Source organism: Camelus dromedarius, chromosome 6, assembly GCF_036321535.1.
Source record: "Camelus dromedarius isolate mCamDro1 chromosome 6, mCamDro1.pat, whole genome shotgun sequence".
Lineage (NCBI taxonomy): Eukaryota > Metazoa > Chordata > Mammalia > Artiodactyla > Camelidae > Camelus > Camelus dromedarius.
In genome coordinates, this window is record NC_087441.1 from 87,899,403 (window position 1) to 87,905,402 (window position 6,000).

The window sequence follows — 6,000 nt, forward strand, 5'->3', positions numbered from 1 at the left end:
AATAAAGACAGATGTTCTTTAGTCAAAGCTCCTGAAACATATATCTTCAAATATTGATGCAAATTTGATTTCAAGTACAATACTCTCACTAGAAATTATTTGAAAATGATAGTCTTAGCTCCTCTGCACTTCCAAAGGGCATGTTCTTAATGTATCTGACTACACAGAAAGTGTTGTTTAAAAGAAATTAAGATGAAGCCATCCTAAATAAGCTCTCAGTATCATCTGCACAAAGTCCCACCCAAGGGTCTCATTTCTCACTTCCACATAGTTGTTCAGGTAGCTTAACCTGGGTCTTTGTTTCTTATAACACGGGGGTGGGAAGAGTTGTGAATAGATTTATGTAGCAAATATAAACCTAGGGTATTTGCTGTGTAGGAATCCTAGAAATAAACAAATTGATATATAGCCCTACCCTCAAGAAACTCAGCCTTTCCATTTACAACAGCATTAAAAATAAAATGAGAGATACATTTAACAAAAATTTACAAGATTTGTACATTGAATATTTTGATGTATCACCGAAATAAAATTTAAAAGATCTACATATATGGAAGACATCCCATGTTCATGGAATAGTAGACAATATTGTTAAAAATCTTAAGACTCCCCAAAGTGATTTACAAATTCAGTGGGATCCCTATCAAAATTCCAGCTGACTTCTTTGCAAAAATTGAAAAACTGATCCCAAAATTCATATGGAAGTGCATGGGGCCCAGGTCAGCCAAAACAGTCTTGAAAAAGCAGAGCAAAGTTGGAGGACTCACTTTAAAGGGTACTAAAAAGCTATAGTACTAAGTCAGTATGGTACTGGCATAAGTTTGGATAAATAAATCTATGAGACATAATAAAAACCCAGGGGGAATAACTTACATTTACAGTCAGTTTTCCACAATGTTGCCAACAACACTCCATTGAAAGAATAGTCTATTCAACAAATGGTGCAGGGACTGCTGAGTATCTGCAGGCAAAAGAATGAATCTGGAATCTGGACCCCCATATTTTAAATAACAAATAAAAATTAATTCAAAATTGATCACAGAAAGAAACATAAAAACTAAACCTATAAACTTTCCAAAAGAAGACACAGTATAAATCTTTGTGGTCCTAGGATATGCTTTGGTTTCCTAGATACAATATGAAGAGCACAAGTGATAGAAGAAAAAAGCAGATAAACTGGACTTCATCAAAATTAAAACCTTTTTGTTACAAAGGACATCATCAAGAAAGTGGAATGACAGGGGAAGTGGGTATCTCAAGTGATAGAGTGCATGCTTAGCAAGAAAAATAAAACAAATCAATACATCTAATTACCTCCCCTGTAAAGAAATTGTTTTAATGCTTAAAAAACTAAAGTGAAAGGACAATCTGCAGAACAGGAGAAAAATTTTGCAAAGCATGTATCTAATAAGAGACTAGTATTCAGGATATATAAAAAATGCTTACAACTGAACAATACAAAGAAAATTGACCCAATTTTTAAATATGCCAAGGATTTAAATAAATACACAAATTGCCGATAAGCACATGAAAAGAAGCTCAGCATCACTAGCCAAATCAAAATCAAAATGAGATCTCATTTTACACCCACTAGGACGGATATAATCAAATCATGGACAATAACAAGTGTCGTTGAGGAGGCAGAGATACGTCATTTGCGGCCAGTGGAAAGGGACAATGGTGCAGCTTCTTTGGAGGAGTCTGGTGTTTCCTCAAAAGGTTAGAGTTATATGGCTCAGCAATTACACTCCTACATGTAGAGTCATCCCTCAGTATCCTCGGGGGGTTGGTTTCAGGAACCCCCCACCCTGGATTCCATAATCCAAGGATGTTCGAGTCCCTTTACAACCAGCCATCTGGATCCATGAAGTGGAAACTACAGATATGGTGGGCCAACTGTACAGCCAACAGAATGAAAACATATTCTCACAAAAGCTTGCACATCAATATTCATAGCAGTATCATTCAGAGTAGCCAAAGGTTACAAACAATATCCATCCATCAATGAATGGATAAACAAAATTACCAAGAATATGCCCACAAACTTTTGGTCATTGAATCTTAGAAAAAGGAGGTGAGAACATACAATGGAGTAAAGACAGCCTCTTCAGAAAATGGTGTAGGGAAAACTGGACAGCTGCATGTAAATCAATGAAGTTAGACTACTCTTTCACAGCATACACAAAAATAAATTCAAAATAGCTTAAAGACTTAAACATGTAGACAAGACACTATAAACCTCTTAGAAGAAAACATAGGCAAAACATCTGACATACATCTCAGCAATGTTCTCCTAGTGCAGTCTACTCAAGCAATAGAAATACAAGCAGAAATATACAAGTGGGATGTAATTAAACTTACAAGGTTTTGCACAGCAAAGGAAATAGTAAGCAAAACAAAAAGACAACCTATGGAATGGGAGAAAATATTTGCAATAAATGAGACTGACAAGGGCTTAATTCCCAGAATATATAAACACCTTTTACACTTGATAAGAAAGAAAAACAAACAATTCAATTCAAAAATGGGCAGAAGACCTAAAGAAACATTTCTCCAATGAAGACATACAAATGGCCAATAGGCACATGAAAAAATGCTCAATATCATTATAAGAGAAATGCAAATCAAAACTGCAATCAAATGTCACATCTCACCAGTCAGAATAGACATCATTCAGAAGTTCACAAACAATAAATGCTGGAGAGGCTGTGGAGAATATGGAACCTTCATACACTGTGGTGGGAATGCAGTTTGGTGGAGCCATTGTGGAAAACAGTACAGAGGTTCCTCAAAAGACAAAATTTTGACCTCCCATATGACCCAGCAATCCCACTCCTGGGCATATATCCAGAAGGAACCGTAATTCAAAAAGACGCCTACACCCCAATATTCACAGCAGCACTATTTACAATAGCAAGACATGGAAACAACCTAAATGTCCACTGACAGATGACTGGATAAAGAGGTTGTAGTGTATTTGTACAATAGACTACTATTCAGCCATAAAAAATAATAAAATAATGCCATTTGTAGAAATATGAATGGACATGGAGAATGTCATTCTAAGTGAAGTGAGCCAGAAAAAGAAAGAAAAATACCATATGAGATCGCTCACATGTGGAATCTAAAAAAAAAAACAAGCAAACAAAAGATAAACTTATCTACAGTACAGAAACAGACACACAGACATAGAAACCAAACTATGGTTACCAGAGGGGAGAGGGTGTGGGAAGGAATAAATTGGGAGTTCAAGATTTGCAGATACTGAGTATGTATAGAGTAAACAGCAAGTTTATACTGTATAGCACAAGAGAATATATTTAGTATCTTATAGTAACTTATGTTGAAAAAGAATATGAAAATGAATACAGGTATGTTCCTATATAAATGAAGTGTTGTGCTGTACACAAGAAAGTGATGAAACATTATAAACTGACTAGAATTCAATGAAAATTTTTTAAATAGACAAAAAACGAAAAAAAAGAAAAAGGATATTATCAAACAAAAAGAATAAAGTACTGATTGAGGCTACAACATGGATGAACCTTGAAAGTTTATACTAAAATAAGCCAGACACAAAAGGGCAAACAGTGCCCTTCTAGGTGAACTGTATCTAAGCGTTTATTGTACTATTCCAGTACATTCTCCGGAGGATTGAACTCTATCAAATCAAAATAAAATGTATTACTCATTAAAATCATAAAATGATTCCTCACAGGAGGGCTTTAATTATTAAATGCAGAAATGCATGTAAAGCTCCTGGAACAACACTTTGCACGTCCACACACAGTCATTGCTGTCACTGCCACTCAGAGGGTGGTGCCAGCGCTGATGAGGGCTGCCTCCAGTAGCTCCCCTGCAGACAGGAGTGAGGGCCTGTGCTCTGACAGGAAGGGTGACCGGGAACATGGGTTAGACAGAGCCACTCCCCAGACTCTGCGTTACCCAACTTTCTTATACAAACTGCTCCATCTAACATAAACACACTACAGGGATGTATCTTACGACACAGGGAATATAGCCAATGTTTTACAATAAATATAAATGGAGCATAACAATAAAAATTCTGCAACTATTGTACACCTGAAACTTATATCATATTGTAAATCAGCTATACTTTTATAAAAAGTTAAAAAATAATTTAAAAATGTTATCACTTTAGTATTCAATTCGGTTTATAAGTAACTACTAAACAGCTTAGAATGTATAAAACATTTAAGTGTGATAAGTTTGTTTACATAATTATTTACTTTCAGCCTCCTGCTAAAAGAGAAATTAAACAATTTTTTTAAACACAGCTTAACAACCATAACAACAAAAAGACAAAAGTGAGAGTGAAGACAAAATGGAGATTGAATACTTAAATGAAACCAGGGGAAGGTAAAGTCATAAAAATGAATGCCATGAAGTTAGGGTAAGTGTTAAAGGCCGACTAGAAATTCAGCTGTAAGATTCTTGGCAGCTAAAGCAAAAAGTAAAAGATGATGGGGCGGGTGGTAGAGCTCAGTGGTTGAGCCAGTGCTTAGCGTGCACGGGGTCCTGGGTTCAAGCCCCAGGGCCTCCACGAACAGAAAAATACACCTAATAACCTACCCCCCAAAAGAGCCCCAAAGAAAAGAAAAAGAGAAATTTCTTTACTAAAAATACCTGATATTAAATTTAGATTAAATACTTGAAAAAAAGAAAAAGAAAAATAGAAAAAGATGAGTGACACAAACTATAATGCCCGTGAGATAAATCTGCGGTGGCTGCTGGCACATCCCCATGTCTCACGTGGGAAAATCTGAAACATCCTTCTCACCACTCAGAGTCATCCTCAGCCCACACCACCCCTCCCCCTGTTAAATGCAGGAGCACAGGCAGGGCCCGGCCTTTGCTCTCTCTGTGTCAACACAGTGAGACAGGATGGAAGGGGGCAAAGCATAGCCATTCAAGGAAGGCCACAGCAATTCACATCAAAATGGTGAAGGATTCAACCCCCAATAGGCCTTGAGGCTCAGGATGAAGAGATTTAGCTTCTAGCAGATCTTGAGCTTCATTATACACCCATTGTAATAGTAACATGGTGAATAACATGCCCCAAGGCACCATGGCCATCCCAAGGCTAGCCACAAAATGTCAAAGGGTGGGAAATGGCCAACTCCCTGGGAATCCCAGCCCCCTTCCCTTAGGCTGCTCCTTCTAATTATTAGCATATGAAACAACCAAGCCCATGAAAACCAGCAACACAGCGCCACCTCGCGGTCAACCCTCTCTCCCTCTTCGGAGAAGGACCACACTCTGTGGAGTGTGTACCTATTTTTAATCTGAGCACCCAACCCCCACACCTCGTGGCCTTTCTCTTGCCTTTCAATGTGTCTCTGTGAATAAATCTACCTTTACTCAACAGTGGCTTGCTCTTGAATTCTTTCCTGCATGAAGCCAAGGACCCACGTCTGGTGGGGCACATTCCAGGGACTCAACCAAAGCCTGGGATACAGCCCTTCTCATGCCCCACATGTGTTTTCTTGTATCAACAGGACTGGGATGTGAAGGGAGTTCTGAGGCCCCAGCTAAGGGACAGAATCAGCCCCCAGGACCAAAATGGCGGGCAGCCCCTCCCCCAGCAGGGGCCCTGAGGTCAGCCTGGTTCTCTGTGGTTCCCTGTTGTGCTGACCCCCTAGCCAGACAGCGTTCTCCTAGGCCTGTCACCACAAAACCCTTCTCTCCAAAATACAAGCACATCATGTCACAGTCCTCTTATTCAACCAGGAAGTTTTCAGCCCACTTTTTCCTTCCTTAGTAAAGAATCTATCTGTCCTCCCTCTCATCCCACCACTTCTTTCTTTGTGAGAACTCTGTACTCCCCACACACCATCCCGAACGCAGGTGCCTTGCTGGCTGGGACCGAGATGTTTCAGTCTCACACAGCCTGCATCCTTTCACTTTCCCCTTTCTACCTTAAAAAGCCTTTCCTGAGTCTCCCACCCCTCTGATTCTGAACTTCATATAATGCTGAGA